Here is a 16,868-nt window from a genome sequence, read left to right as displayed (position 1 = left end):
ATCAACATAGTCTTTGCCCAAAGTGACAAAGTACATAGTCCTAGAAACTTGAGTTTTTTCTCTACTTTGTTTAGAGTTACTAGCCAGTTGAAATTGGGAGTATCACTCAGTCTGGCGTAAAAAGTAACGCCTAATATTTTGAAAACTGGTGTCATTGTTTCAATCTATGTTGTCCAATTCTGGGTATATTTTAGGATCAAAACCCCCAAAAGCAAGACCCTTGGTTTTTGAAGCATTGATCACTGAACCACTTGCTTTTTCAAACAGTTTTACTTTTTCGAAAAAATAGCGGACAGATTTTACGTCCCTGGTAAAAAAGTTTGAATCGTCTACGTACTGCTGTAATTTAAGGTGTTTTGATGTTCCCGGTAGTGGGAAACCCTCTATTCTGTTGTCTGTTCTGATTACCAAAGCAAGAGCTTCGGCGACAAAAACATACGAGAGGGGTCGCCTTGTCTAACTCTCCTTTCCGTAGGAAAAGAGGCCGACAGAAAACCGCAATTTAGAACAGATACCGAAACTTCTGAATATAAGGTGTTAATAAAGGATACAAAATTTTCTCCGAGATTGAATTTTTGGAGAATCTGGAGCAGAAACGCAGGATCAACTTTATCAAACACCTTTTCTTGATTTATTGACAAAATAAAACTAGGCAGATTTTTAAATTCCGCGTAATCTATAAGATCACGGATTAAATGTAAATTTGAGAATATTGTTTTACCTGGTATTCCTTAAGTTTGATTTGGTTCTATAATTTTCCCAATTATTTTGCAAGTCTTAGAGCTAGTGATTTTGTGATTATTTTGTAATCAGCGCCGATTAAGAATGCGGGCCTTCAGTTTTTGCATTCAGTAAGATGTTTGGGAATCAGTGAAATTATTGATTTTCTCATAGAGTGGATAGTATTTTTTATGCAAAAAGTATTTCGCAGGCAAGTTCTTCAAAATTCTTTTTCTAAAATGTGCCAAAAAGTTTTGTAAAATTCAGCTGGTCCATCATAGCCCGAAGATTTTCCGTTTTCAAATTTGAAAAGGGCTTCTTTTAGTTCCACGCAGGTTAGGCGGGTATATAAAATTTGGTTTTCATCATCACTTACATGATTAGTTTATAGTGACATATTACATTTTTTTTTTTTATAGTTAAAAGTATATATATTAAATGAATTAAGATTGCAGTTATTTTTCGTAATTTGGGATTAAAATCGAATGCGGTCTTCTTAATATTTGCCTCTGCCTCTTCCCTGGCTAGTGCCACCATAATACAACTTTAGGGCTATTACTGCCAACAACTTTAAGGTTTACAATTTTAGGGCTTTATTGCTTTAGTAAATGAATGCGCCTTTTTTAAATTAGAACGCTGGATTATAAAAACTTTAACTAAAAGATGGGTATCTTTCGCTTGTGGGTCTATATTATAGATTTTTTGTTGATATATTTAAAGAACACTTAAATACTACAATAATAAAAAGTTTTTGAAATAAGGAATTTTATAAAATTATATAATAACTATAAGTTTACTGCAATAAAAATGTTTTGATAATTTCCGGAAAGTTTCCGGAATTTTTATTTAATAATATTACTAATATTATTATATTACTTTGAAAGGGTTTCCTCGTTGTTTCGGCATAATGTAAGATAAATACCAATAAAGGTTAGATTTAGACACTTTCGTTTACCTTTAATAGCAAGAATATTTTTATCTTCATAATTTCTGTAATTTTTTAGAATTTAATTTTTATAAAGATTTATGTTTTTTCACCGCTGTCATTCAAAGTTACGGATGCGAGTAAACTTTTTTGCGCGAAGTTCGTGCAAAAAATCTACTTGGCTGCAAAAAATTTTCAAATGTTTTAAAATATTCAACTAAACAAATGCAGAAGTAATAAATAATAATAATAGTATTAATATTAGAAATAATAATATTACAAATTAATTTCCAACAAATAAAAAATATTGTTAATGCTATCGTCAACTCCAGGGCTAAAGACACGCTTTGTGGGTTATAGTTTTTTTTACTTAAAAATATTACTAATATTATTATAATTAATATAATAATGTTAATGAATAAATAATGATATTAGGGAGAAAAAACTATAAATAATAATAATAGTTGATTAAATTATTTTTTTTACTTTTTACTTAATATTGGTAAAATTTTTATATATTATAAGTAATATAAGTAAAATTTTCACTTAATAATATTTAGTAAAACTTAATAATAATAAGTATAAAGACTACTATAAACCACAAAAGATGTCTTTATTATTTTTTTATGTTAAAAGTTAGTATAATACTGTTATAGTTAAAAGGTACTGTAATACTATTATAATTTTACTAAGTTTTATTTAACTTAGTATCTTTTATAAAAGATACTATTATTATATATTCAATATATAATAATAGTATCTTTTATAAAAGATACTAAGTTAAATATACTTAAAAGATACTAAGTTAAAAGATACTAAGTTAAATTTTACTTTATGATACTTAGTAAAATTAAGTAAAATTTTAACGTAAAACATTAAGCAAAATATTAACCGTATAATATTTAGTAAAACAATATAATATTAAGTAAAAACATTAAGCAAAATATTAACCAAATATTAATATTCAATATTATATTGTTTTACTAAATATTATACGGTTAATATTTTGCCTAATGTTTTACGTTAAAATTTTACTTAATTTTACTAAGTATCATAAAGTAAAATATTACTTAATAATACTTAGTATCATTAAGTAAAATATTAATCTTATAATATTTATATATTAGATACTAAGTATCAATAAGTAAGTATAATATAAACTGCAAAGAATGTCTTTGGACCTGAAATTGACACAAGTCTAAACAATGCTTGAATTATTGAGAATAATTAGCAAACTTTGTTTTTATGGTTTTTTAAGTAATGTTTTTTCTCAATCTTAAGCTTAGAAAAATAAAGCAAAACTAATAATAAAATGGAGAAAATGGAAATTGTTGATCCAAAAAAATTAGCATTAAGAAAATACAGAAAAGGAAATTTGATGATTATGTCAGGTTTAGTAACTGCTGTTGGGGGAATCTGTATCTTTTCCAAAAGATGTATTTAAAATTTTATTCTTTTAAATTTCAATAGTTTGAGGTTTTAATATTTTATATATTGGACTACAAATAAAAGAATTATTTCTATATAACATGTTCATAGCTAGTAACTTTAAATATATGTTTTGATCATTGGTTTTCTAAAGTTATTTCATAACTTCTATTAATGTTATCAAAGAAAGTATCCTATTTTTTATATATCCCAAACCATAACCTTAATTTATTTATAGATAACCATATTGGAGTGTACATACATTAACTGACTTACATACTGAGAACATCCATTTAGTGTACATACATCAGTTAAGAACATGCAGGCAGTTTACATACATTGACCGAGGCATTTTGCTGGGTGAAAGAGGGCGGGGGGGGGGGGAGAGATAAAACCTATCAATTTAAATAAATTTATTAAATGCTGACTGAGTCTTTATTATTAGATGGTTAACATTTGTATCATTTTTCATAAGTATTGTGTCATCTACAAATAATGTTGATAGCATTAGATATTTATTTAGATTATTAATGAAAACCAAAACAAAAAGAGGTACTAAAATTAGGAAGTAACCAGTGCCCCTGCTAAAAAATAATTCTTGCAGGGTTTATTACCCAGGGCTAGGATATGAAAACTTTGAAAAATTTATATAATTATTTTATTCTTTATTATAATTCTGTTTTATAATGTTTTTTAAAATAAAATACTAGGGAATACAAAAAAAGTAGGTGGTGCGAGAACTATTAAACTTTTGTTGGAAAAAATATATTTCAAAAATTAAAATGCAGGTATAATGTATTTCTTTTATCTAAATTTTCTTCAAGTCTTGTTTAGTGGCACATATAAACACCTTCAACCGGTTGTCTAAAACCACCATCATTGAGTCTTAGGTATGTGTCCTTCCAATGAAATCCTGCACCAATTTGAAGTGTCTTTCAGCCCTGTCATTAACAACTGCTAATTAATGTACACTGGACACAAATGTGAGATTTTTCTCAAAATTTGACATTCCTTCTTCTTTCCATGAGAGAATATCATCTTTGGTTATGCCAAGATGGAGAATAAAGAGATAATACTCCTGAGAAACAAAGTTTGATAGCTTTATAAGGAGACATACCTGTGTAAAAGGTTTTGATTGTTCTTTAATAGTATAAAATACTAAGTGTGTCTGAGAATGCTAAGATTAAGAGCTTTGCCAATCTTTCTGTACTTCTTGGAGTAAAGTGGGTCTATCATGAAGATCATTGAGTGGAGCCTGAGCAGCTGTTCTCTTCAGAAAAAATAAACAGTGAAAGATCACTATATAATCTGTTGCATCCTGTATTATTTTAATCTAATTGATACTGAGTTGCTTGTTGTAATTCTTGGTCATTTGATTTCTAACAAATACAATGAACCAGCCATAAATCTTGCTTCGTGATGTGTACCTGGTTGTAGAAACCTGAAGTTCAACAAATCTGCCCCGAGGTAAAAAGCTACCATTACAAACACTGCATTGCTTCATTTACAAGATTGTAAAAGAGGGTTACAAAAGCAAACTCAGGTCTGTTCCAAATAAATTTTTTAATGTTGACCAATGTATTCACACCTTTTTTAATCTTTGACCAAAGATCTTGATGTTTTTTAAATAAGGATCAACTGGGTCCCTATGTTTCTCCCTGTAATTCCATCATTACATGATGAATATGTCGTTCCATGATATGGTGCCTAAATTTATTATTATTATCATTTTCTGTCATTACTCTCAGAAAAAATGAAAAGAAAAAAAATGCCTGTAATTTATATTGTGAAGCATAGCCAGTGCTTGATCTTTCCCAATTGGAGGAGGGTACTTGAAGTATTCCCAGAAGAAAGTCAAGTGAGCGGGTATCTGGAGAGGAAACACTAATTGTCAACCTTTCTACTGTTTCTGAAATCTTTACCTCCGTCCTGTATTGCTTGACCAACATTGTGTCAAAATGAAGAACAAGTTTTAAACCCCTTATCTTATCCAGGTTCTGCTCGCTTACTGTAAGTGCTTCATTCCCTATAATTTCATGGTTTTTTTTTGCCATCTGTGACTTAGAAATGTTCAACATGTCAATATCTACTCCCCTAGCTTGGAATAGGGAAGACTTGGAAATACTTTTATCAAATGCTTATGTTTTTTGTTCGCATAGTTATTCGAATACAAGATGTAAAACTATTTTGTTAATTTTACAAACATTACATAATTTAATATATGTAAATATATTATGTAATGTAAATATTAATTAAAAATTGTTTAAAGTATTTGAAAATGTAATTACTAATTATTTAAAACATTAATAACTACTAAAATAAAATTGATTAAATATAGTTAATAAATGTTTAAAATACTTTAAACAGTTTTCAATAATTATTTACTAGTACCAGCAAAATTAGTATTTGCAACAAAAGTGTTTATTAAAGTAAAATAGTTTTCTTATTGTAACTAAAGTAACATCGTCAACAACGGTAAATTTATGTATTCAAAAAAATCCCTTTAAACCAACTCTTTACATTAGGATCTTTATCTTTTTAAACCTTTTCTAATTTTATAAACACTTTTGATAGAAAAAATATTTAGTGCAAAAACAAACATTATGTAACGACTCAAATTTAATAGTGTAATAAAAAGTACTGATTTCTATAAGCATTAAAATAATTATCAGATTAAAATTTTTATAAAATAAATTTAAAAGGGGTTTTAAAAGCTAAAACATTTGTTTGAAATTTATAAAACTATAGGACAAAAAATGAAATAAATACAAAACTTTAAATTTAAATTAATAACTAATTGCAACGTTTTAACATAAATGATAAAAGCCGGGCTACTTAATTCAAAAAAATGCAATGCTTCGGCGTCTTATTAAAAATGAATTAACTCAAAAAAATGATGTATTTTATTAACATAGCCGTGTGTTCATTGAGCTTATGTATACAAAACAAAATTGAAATTGAACACTGTTTAACTTCAATTTTGTCTTGTATAAAAAATAAAAGTTCAAAAAATGAAGTTTATATACAATACTAAATTTATTAATATTTTTGGAACAGCTAAAATGATTAGAAAATAAATGCTTATAAAATATTTCAGACAAAACCACTGATAGATGTCATTTTTTACCGGACAAATGCTGGACAATGTCAGATCTCCACATATTTTGAGCCCTCTATATATATATATATATATATATATATATATATATATATATATATATATATACATATATATATATATATATATATATATATATATATATAATTTCTACTAACATATGTACACATATATATATATATATATATATATATATATATATATATATATATATATAATTTCTACTAACATATATATATATATATATATATATATATATATATAATTTCTACTAACATATGTATATATATATATATATATATATATATATATATATATATATATATATATATATATATATATATATACAGATTTTCTGATGAATCTTTGTTGATGAAACACAGTGTTAAATGGAAAAAATTTTTGTTAAGTGATTTTCTACTAATATATAATTGCTCTGTTCTTTTAAGAACATTGAGCAGTCTATTGTGTAGAATACTTTTTAAAGTTGTTTAAATATATATATATATATATATATATATATATATATATATATATATATATATATATATATATATAAACATATATAGATATATATATATATATATATATGCATATATATATATATATATATATATATATATATATATATATATATATATTTATATATTTATATATATATAAATTATGTTAGTGTGTTTTACAAATAGAGTGCTTAATGTTCTTAAAGAACAAAGCAATAATAAATTAGTAAAAAACACTTATCTAACTTTTTTCTTCAACTTGAAGTTTCACCATTGCTGGATCATCAGAAAGGGTTACAAAATCTCAAAAAATATTCAATTTATAGAAAAAAATATTTTACAGGAAGACATAAATTATTATAAAAAAAGTTTTAATTACTATATTTTTTTGGTTAACAGGAAGTTACAGAAAGTAATTTTTAAATTAATTTCTTCGGAATGGGGATAGTTTAATTTGGTCATTTATTTTTATAATTTTTTAAGAGGTATTTCTTTTCGTACCTATATTTAGAAATTAACTCAGATTTTAATAAATTTTTCTGATTTAAATGAGTAATTATTTCAAATTTTTCTTGCAAACATAGCATACATTTTTTGGAAATGTTATTATAGGCAGGGGCAGATTTTAGAATAGACCATTGTAATTTAAATTTTTTATCTTTTTCTTTTAAATATAAAGACCTACTTGCTCTTTGTGAGACTAATTTGAGTTCGGCTGTCTATCTTGTGATCTTAGTGTTGATGGTTATCTTCCTCTAATTCGTAAAGACTCCAATAGTCACATGCTTGGCCTCGGCATTTACATTCGTAAGAATTCACCCATTTGTCGTGAAACTAGGTTTGAATTCACAGACAATTCTTTTATGTGCTTTCGTTTAGCACCACTTCACTCTATTGCCTTACTCTTTGTTCTATATCGCTCTCCTTCACCTCAAGACTGCACACTTTTTGACGTTATTTCTGATCATATTGACCAAGCCCTCTCTCTTTATCCATCAGCTAATATAGTTGTTGTCGGTGACATTAATGCTCACCACTCTGAATGGCTTGGCTCTAGTGTCAGTGACTCTGCAGGTATTAAAGCCCACAACTTTTGCCTTTCTCAATCCCTAACTCAAATAGTCAACTTTCCAACTCACTTTCCAGACAACCCGAATCATTTACCTTCTCTACTCAACTTATGTCTTGTTTCTGATCCAAGTCAGTGCTCAGTTTCTCCACATTCACCCTTAGGTGCTTCTGATCACAGTTTGATCTCTCTAAAACTAATATCTCATTCTCTTCATCACCTGAATCCCCCTATTATTGAACCTCTTACAACTACAGTAAAGCTGACTGGGATTCTTTTCGTGATTTTCTTCGTGATGGCACTTGGGTAGAAATCTTTTGTCTTCCTGTCGACAAATGTGCTTCTTACATAACTTCGTGGATTCAGGCTGGCATGGAATCTTTTATTCCCTCTCGACGATTTCAGGTCAAGCCTCACTCTCCTCCATGGTTTTCTTCACACTGTGCTGCTGCGATTGCCAATGGAAACCGTTACTTCCATATTTATCAGCAAAACAATTCTCCAGAAAACAGACGTCTGTTTATTACTGCTAGAAACAGTTGTAAAAAGGTTTTGTCTAACGCCAAAACCCGCTATTCTCAGTTCATGAAATCTCGTATCTTATCTCAAAAATTTGGCTCTCGTGACTTCTGGAGAATCTTTAATAATATCAATAATAAGGGCAAATCTATAATTCCACCTCTCTTGTATGGTTCAGACTTTGTCACCTCACCTAAAGACAAAGCCGAATTGTTTACTAAAAACTTTTCATCAATATCATCTCTTGATTCCACTAGTTGCTTTCTACCTGATATTACCAACAAACAGGTTGATCCATTGCTTGACATTCATATCACTCCAGCATCTGTATCTAAAGTGATTTCCTGCCTAGACTCTTCTACAGCTTGTGGCCCGGACAACATACCTGCTATTGTCTTGCAGAAGTGTTCTCCAGAGCTGTCATCTATACTCTCAAAACTATTCAACAAGTGCTTATCAGAGTCTTGCTTTCCAGCCTGCTGGAAAGCGGCATCTGTTATCCCTATCTTCAAAAATTCTGGAGAGCGATCTGATTTGTTTAGCTACTGTCCCATTAGTCTTCTTCCTGTCATAAGCAAGGTTTTTGAATCTTTAATTAACAAACACTTAATTTCTAATCTTGAATATAAAAACTTACTACCTGACCATCAATATGGATTTCGATCTTCTCGTTCTACAGCTGATTTGCTAACAGTAATAACTGACAGGTTTTTTTTGTGCATTAGATAAAGGTGGAGAGGTTAAGGCCATCGCTCTTGACATTTCAAAAGCTTTTGATAAAGTTTGGCATGCTGGTCTTCTTCATAAGCTTTCTTCTTATGGTGTATCCGGCAATGTCTTTAAGATCATCGAATCCTTCTTTTCCAATCGTAGCATAAAAGTTGTCCTTGATGGACAACACTCTTCTTCTTATTCTGTAACTTCAGGGGTTCCTCAAGGTTCTATCCTTGGCCCTATACTCTTTTTAATTTACATTAATGATCTTCCAGATATTCTCACATCTAAGGTGGCATTGTTTGCTGATGATACTACCATTTATTCTTGTCGTGATAAGAAACCATCACCCTCTGATTGCTTGGAGAGGGCATTTGAGCTTGAAAAGGATCTCACTTCTGCTACAGCATGGGGCTCACAGTGGCTGGTGAACTTTAATTCAGATAAAACTCAATTTTTTTCAGCCAATCGTTGTCGCAATAATTTAGATCTTCCTTTATATATGAACGGTGATGTACTCGATGAGTCACCTACTCTTCATCTTCTAGGATTGACTCTTACTTCCAATCTTTCTTGGAAACCATATATCAAATCAGTTGCAAAGTTAGCATCTGCTAAGGTTGCATCTCTTTATCGAGCTCGTCACTTTCTTACTTCGGATTCTATTCTCTATCTCTATAAATCTCAAATCCGGCCTTGTATGGAATACTGTTGCCATATCTGGGGTGGATCCTCTAATGATGCCCTTTCTCTTTCATACAAGGTGCAAAAACGCGTTGTAAACATAGTTGGACCTGCTCTTGCAGCCAACCTAGAACCATTATCACATCGTCGTAATGTTGCTTCTCTTTCTCTTTTCTACAAATACTATAATGGGCACTGCTCTAAAGATCTAGCTTCTCTTGTGCCATCTACTATAATTCATTCTCGTGTTAATTGTCATTCAATTAAGTGTCATTCTTTTTCTGTGGCTGTTCCTAAGTGCTCCAAAAATGCTTATTTGTCTAGTTTTTTTCCTTGAACATCAGCTCTTTGGAATTCGCTTCCTTCATCTTGCTTTCCTGACTCATATAATTTGCAATCTTTTAAGTCGTCTGTCAATCGTTATCTTGCTCTACAATCTTCATCTTTTTTCTTTCAGTAACTTCCAACTTTAATTATTGGCTGCTTGCAGCCTTGTTGGAAGGGAAGATGTAAAAAAAAAAAAAAAAAAAATTGATGTCTCAAAGATTTCAGGTGTTTGGATTATTTCTTTAATATCGGGAGTGGCACATTTTGCTAAATGCTGTGTTGATACAGTGTCATTTATGCCATTCATGTAGTTTATAGGTTCATGGTGGGGTGATATAGTTTCAAGCAAAGTGACTGGTTCTACTAGTCAATTTGCTTGAAACTATATATAGTGGGTCTGAAACTATATAGTGGGTCTTCTTTCAATAAGAGGTGATTTTTATGTAGGACAGTACCACCTGATTTTACTAGGAAGTCAGCTATATCAACACCAGTAATAGTTAAGCTTTTGAAACCCATTAGTCTGTTGTGAGGACTAGAATTGGTTGAAGTGCATTGTAGTGATCAAATGCAGGATAGAGCTGCAGGGAGTACCAGTTTCCAATTAGTTTTTTCTCCTTCAAAACTTTCTAAAGCTAATTTTATTGTTTTAATGATTGTGGAGTTTAGTCTTTCACATTGCCCAATCCTTTGAGGTTGATATGGTGTTGTTTGTGTCTTGCTGACACTGTTGCATATAAGGATGTTTTTTAGTTTTCTTCCTTCAAACTGAGTACCACAATTGGAGTGAATGCAGGCAGGGGTGTCAAAGAGAGAAAATATTTCCTAAAGATGTTTTATTACTGTATCAGAGGTGACTTGGGAGCAAGGGAATGCAAATTGGTATCTGGAATACTCATCACTTATTACTAAAATGTGTTTGTTCACTGTGTCTGAGGGAAGAGAGTTAACAAAATCCATAGCGAGTCTTCCCCATGGTCTAGTAGAGAAAATAAGTTAACAAGGCGGGGGTTAAAAAACTTTGGTTTGAGCTCACAGCATATCTGATAGTTAGAAATTTTCTCTAATTTCACCGATAGTGTAGGGTAAATTCCATATCTTGCAGTAGTGGTTCAATCATGTTACTGCTGGGTGGCATAGTTTGATATGTAGTTGTTGTAGTGTACTAAGATTGGTATATATGGCAAGACATCTAGAGAGTGCATTTGCTTCAATATTTTCTGGTCCAGATCTATATGAAATATTGAACTGATATTCAGATAGTTCTAAGTGCTATCTTTTAAGTTTGTCACTCTTTATTTTAAAAATTTGTCCTGGATTAAAAAGGAAGGAAACGTCCTTTTGATCAGTTAAAATATTGAATTTTAGAGCAGAAAACAGTAGATGTCTCCATCGACGACAACATTCCATAATAGCCATTGCTTCTTGTTAAATGACGGTTTGGCAACTTTCAGACCTTGAAAGGACTCTGGAGAAGAATGTAATAGGTCTTCCTTCTTGACTTAGTGTTCCACCAATAGCAGTTTGAGAAGCGTCAGTTTTGATTTTATTTAGGTAAGGTGTCGCTAAAGATGCGGTGGATAGTTGGTCTTTTAGTTATTTAATGACAGAGATAGCTTCATCTGAAAGTGGGACATTTTTGCCTAATGAGTCACAAGAGTTAGTCAGAATTGTAGTTAGATTGCTGCAGTTAGGGATCCATTTAGCATAGTATGCAAAAAGCCTTTTAATCTGTTTAATTGTTTAATGTTAGTTAGAATAGGATATTGTTGTAAGGCCTGGATCCTTTTGGGATCTGGTTTCAACATTTTGTTTTCTATTAGGTGTCCAAGAAAACAGAGTGAGGTTTGAGAAAACTTACACTTTTCATTGTTCATTTTCATTCCAAAATCGTTTGCTGCTATTTTAAATGCTATGAGGTTTTTATTGTGTTCTTCTTGATTAGATCCACATATGATAATGTCATCTAGATAAGGGTATGTTTTTTGTAGTTTGTATTTTGAGACAAAATTATCCATATGCGTTGAAAGATGGCTAATGCATTTTTGCATCCAAATCAGATTTTTTAAAATTCATACAACTTTCCATTAGCTTCAAAGGCGATCAATGAATAATCCTTCTTTTTTAGTGGGATTTGGGAGTAATCGTTTTTAGGTCTATTTAACTGACTATACTGTTTGTAGCTGCTTTATTTAGTAGGTCATCTATTCTATGACAAATATAAGAATCCATAGGAGTATGTATATTTATGGTGTTGGAGAAGTCAATTACTAGATGAGGTTTTTTGATAGGTTTCTAACAAAGCATTGGGCTCTCTAGGGGCTTTGAATGATTTGAATAACATCATCATTTAATTTCGCTATTAATAAAGTCGGCATTCAGATTGTGTTGTAGTGGAGATGTTGCAATTGAAGTGAGTTGATATGTGATGATTCCAGGAATAAGTTCATATAGTTTATATTTCAGGGAATATAGGGCAAGGCAGAATTGGATTGGTTCAGGTTTTCCTCCAAAAATTAAAAAGTCTAATTTTTGATTTATAGAGGCAAAGATTGTGGCTGTAAGGGGGTTGATATCTTGGTTAATGTCATTGTTGCACTTGTAGTTTGTTGCCGCACCTTTTTTAGGTGTTTTATTTGGATGTTTTGGTTTTATGCTGTTGTTTTGATTTAGTTTGTTACTTAAGCAGACAGCTACCCAGTGCAAAGTTAGGACATTATTCAGGTAAGGAGAAAGTTTTAGTGTCTTCGATTGCTAGTTCCATAGTTGTTGCTGTAAATAAAAGTTTTTCTAGTGAATCATTAGATGATAGAAGGCCAACTACGAATGTATCACTAATTTACATTTCTTTATGTTCATTTGCATTTGTGGTTAAAAAGGGCATTTTCTTACTAAAGTTTGTAATTTTTCCATGAATTGGTCAACAGATTCTAATTCAAGTTGTTTTATTGATCTTAACTAGTGACGCGTCATTATAGGTTTAGTTTTTTTTGAAAATTTATTGTCTAAAATTGTTAGTGCATCTTCAAAGTTCAATTGATTTTCGATGAGTGGGAAAAATTAAGCGCCACATAGAACAATTAAGACATCTAATTTATCTGCATCTATTACTTTAGCTTTTAAGATATATGTTTGTAGCATTCTTTTCCAATATAGATATTTTTCTTCTGATGGTTAATCTTTAAGGGTTTTTTGGGAATATTTCATGATATATTGTGTAATAAGATATTATAATAAAATTGTTTTAGACCCAAACAAGACTAATACAAGTAAGTTAGTAGTAAGGTTTTTATTATATTATTTAAAACATAATAACACCACATTGCAATAACACAATAACACAATATCACAGTTTATATACTTTATATATATATATATATATATATATATATATATATATATAATATATATATATATATATATATATATATATATATACTTTATATATATATATATATATATATATATATATATATATATATACTTTATATATATATATATATAATATATATATATAATATATATATATATATAATATATATATTATATATATATATATATATATATATATATATATATATATATATATATATACACTTTTTATATACTTTCTAATTAATATTATTAAATAACTAATTAATTTCTTTAACAAAATATTTATAGTTTTTTATACCATGTACAGTGTTTCTAAAGGGTCGTTTACAAAAGAAGAATTAAATTCCAGAAGTAAATAAGAGATTTTTTCAAGAAGCAAAAAAGGCATTTGTGTATAATATACAGAAATAAATTTTTTTGTGTATTTTATTTTTTTAAATTTTTTTCTTTTGTTTTTTAAATTCCTATTACTTTATTACTTAAAAGTAGTCTTAAAAATTTTTTTAAATTTATGAACATGAAGTTTTATCACATGAAATACTTTTATTTTCATTTAATAATATTAACTACACAAGCTTAGAAAGAAGACTGCTATGTTTATTTATTTTTCTTTATGTTAATTTACCTCCCTAAGGCCAAGACGGCCACTACAGTCAGGAGGCTACTATAATTATGGTTGCAACCCTCTCTAAAGCAATTTGACAAGTTTATGATGACTTTTTTATGATGAAAATTTTTACATTTATTTTATTTTTCTCTAAGATGTTTGTTAATATATACTATAAATCATGCTTGAAACAGGGCTGCATACTCCAAATCATGCTGGAAAACCTTGAATTAGCATGTGTATCTCAGAGAAAACCTGGAAAACTCAGGGATTTTTTTTGTTAATATTTAGAGAATACTAAAAATACTTTTTTGTTTCCATTTTTGCAAAATAATTTTTTATTAAGTTATTAACAAAAGCTTAAGTTATGATAAAACTCATAATATATCAATATATAAAATTATCAGTAATTTTTTATAAAACTGTATATTTGATGTTCATATTTATATGCCTTTGTTTTTTTAATATTAAATTTGAATATATATTTTATAGTTCAGCTATTTAATTATTTTAAATAGGACCCTAAAAAACCCTGAAGGATTTTCATTATGGGCTTAACATGGGCACAACCCCATTAAAAATGTAAATTATTTTAAAACATTATTTTTTTAAAAACTTAACTTATCTCAAATTTATTATAGAAGCTGTTGTTGATACTTATTTTTTCCAAATTGGTACTGAAATTAGTCAAAATTTAATTTATTTAAATGTTTTTTTTTCTAATTCCCCTAGCAACACACAAAGCAACCATTTTTAAGTACTTTTTTTCACCTTTTTTAGCACTATTTTGATGTCGATTTTAGATTTTTGTTTTTGGAAATAGCTTTTTGTTTGTACAACTGACATATAGACATAATGCTGAGAAATCACAAGGTTCTTCCAGTTAACTTACTGATTTTGCATACTGATTTACATTCTTGCCAAAAATTGGTATTATTGTATATATTGGTAATATATTTTTAATTTTTAGTTTTATAGCTATTTGTTATACTTTATAAGATAACCTTGTTGCTGTTTAGCTATATATATTTATTTATATAGTATATCTAATAATTTTAAATATATATATATATATATATATATATATATATATATATATATATATATATATATATATATATATTTAAACAACTTTAAAAAGTATTCAACACAATAGAGTGCTCAATGTTCTTAAAAGAACAGAGCAATTATATATTTTATATTTTATATATATATATATATATATATATATATATATATATATATATATATATATATATATATACACAAATTATATACAAGATTATATAAAATATATACAATTTGAAGTGGAAAAACCTTGAACTTCAATGACGAAAAAGTAAGATGTTTTGTAGTAATTACACACAGAAAACAGATGTTGCGAAAACGCAATAAAAATGTTGATCACTGCTAAAACATTTAATTTTGGCATTTTACTCACAAAAATTATTGTTGAGTACTTTCAACATTAAATTAATTTTACATTTTGACAACACAAATGTAAAGAAAAATTACTTTAGCGAGAACCGTGGTGTAAGCAATTTTTTTTAAATTTTGTCTTTAATACTGCACTTTTGCATAATAAGCTTTGAAACTGAATTTTTTTAAAATTCTTTGTTTAAACTTTGGCTAATTGATTTTAAAATTGAATATCACACGCGAATATGACGTCGTTAGAGTTTAGTCTAGATTTGGGTTCTATCAAAGTAATAATGTCTAATGCTTTGGAATGGAATGAATTTAAAAAATAAAACAAAACTAAAATGTTTAATTAATTTAAAAAAAAAATTAAAATAAAATGTTTCAAGTTCTTTTTTGAAATGTTTATACCAATGTTCCCAAGAAGTCTTATAAAGCAGCACTTTTTATAAAAAATTAAATTTTATCTATTTTATATTAATTTGGAATAATTGCATAACTCTTAAAACTTGCTTACCGTTGTACATATAGATATGTTCTGAACATTTGATTCATAGTTATGTGTTCAGAGTAGAGCAGCATCTGTTGACAAAAAGACAACTGAGCAACCCCTAAAGAGAGAGAAATTTACCTGTAATTGCTGCAAACTCCTTGTTTATCTAAAAGTAATGGTATCAAAAATATTAAAGTACAAAAAAGGAAGGTTGTTATTCAGGAAATTTTATGATTAGTAATAACTTTTTTTAAATTTATTTTAAACTATTCATGAAGTTTCATATTAAACTAGGACAACATGTATTATTTGTTATTTACAAAAATAAATTAATTTTTTATTTTTATTTATATTTATAGATTTATTTTAAGAATAAAAAAACTTAAGTACATTAAATCTCAGATCTAGAGAAAACTCAGATAAGTTTGTTGTTGACTCATTGTCATCGATGTTTGGCAAAGTATTACAATTTGGAACTCTCCAAAATTTAATGAAACCATATATGTACATTTTCAAAACAAAAAAGTAATATAAAGATTTTATTTTAAAACAATCAACCTTTTTCTTCTTCAAGTCAATGCTTTTTTATAAACAATTCTCTATGATACTTTTGTTGCACTTATGGGCAAAATATCTAGTGGCACCTTTTCCACAGTTGATTTCTTCCTTTAAAGTTAATGCTAAATTTACAACTTTTTTTTCAAGTATTACAATTGTGTTACAAATTCAAAATTGTGCCAATTAATCTTTACTTATCTGTTTGGTTCAATTTTGAAAGAGCTGGAAACTTCATGACAATGCTCTTAGCTATATTTGTCAATTCTTTTGAGCTGGGATCATTTTGGCTAAAAAATTAAACATTTTACACTAAAACATATTTTCAAACTTAAAAATAACTTTTTTTTTTGTCAATTTAATCATATGCTTACTCACATTAAACAACTTTTCAGAAGATATTTTTTTACTA

General features: G+C 28.3%; 1 long non-coding RNA gene across 1 annotated transcript; it reads left to right on the top strand.

Moving 5' to 3' along the window:
* Positions 1 to 2,914: 2,914 nt before the first annotated feature.
* LOC124813840 (uncharacterized) lies at positions 2,915 to 13,811 on the top strand. The gene is made up of 2 exons (XR_010641714.1): positions 2,915 to 3,063; positions 13,671 to 13,811. It is a non-coding gene; the product is annotated as an uncharacterized LOC124813840 (long non-coding RNA).
* The last annotated feature ends 3,057 nt before the right edge of the window (positions 13,812 to 16,868 follow it).

This window comes from Hydra vulgaris, chromosome 11, assembly GCF_038396675.1.
Source record: "Hydra vulgaris chromosome 11, alternate assembly HydraT2T_AEP".
Taxonomy (NCBI): domain Eukaryota; kingdom Metazoa; phylum Cnidaria; class Hydrozoa; order Anthoathecata; family Hydridae; genus Hydra; species Hydra vulgaris.
The sequence above is the reverse complement of the archived record's forward strand: the minus strand, read 5'-3'. Positions and strand labels throughout refer to the sequence as shown.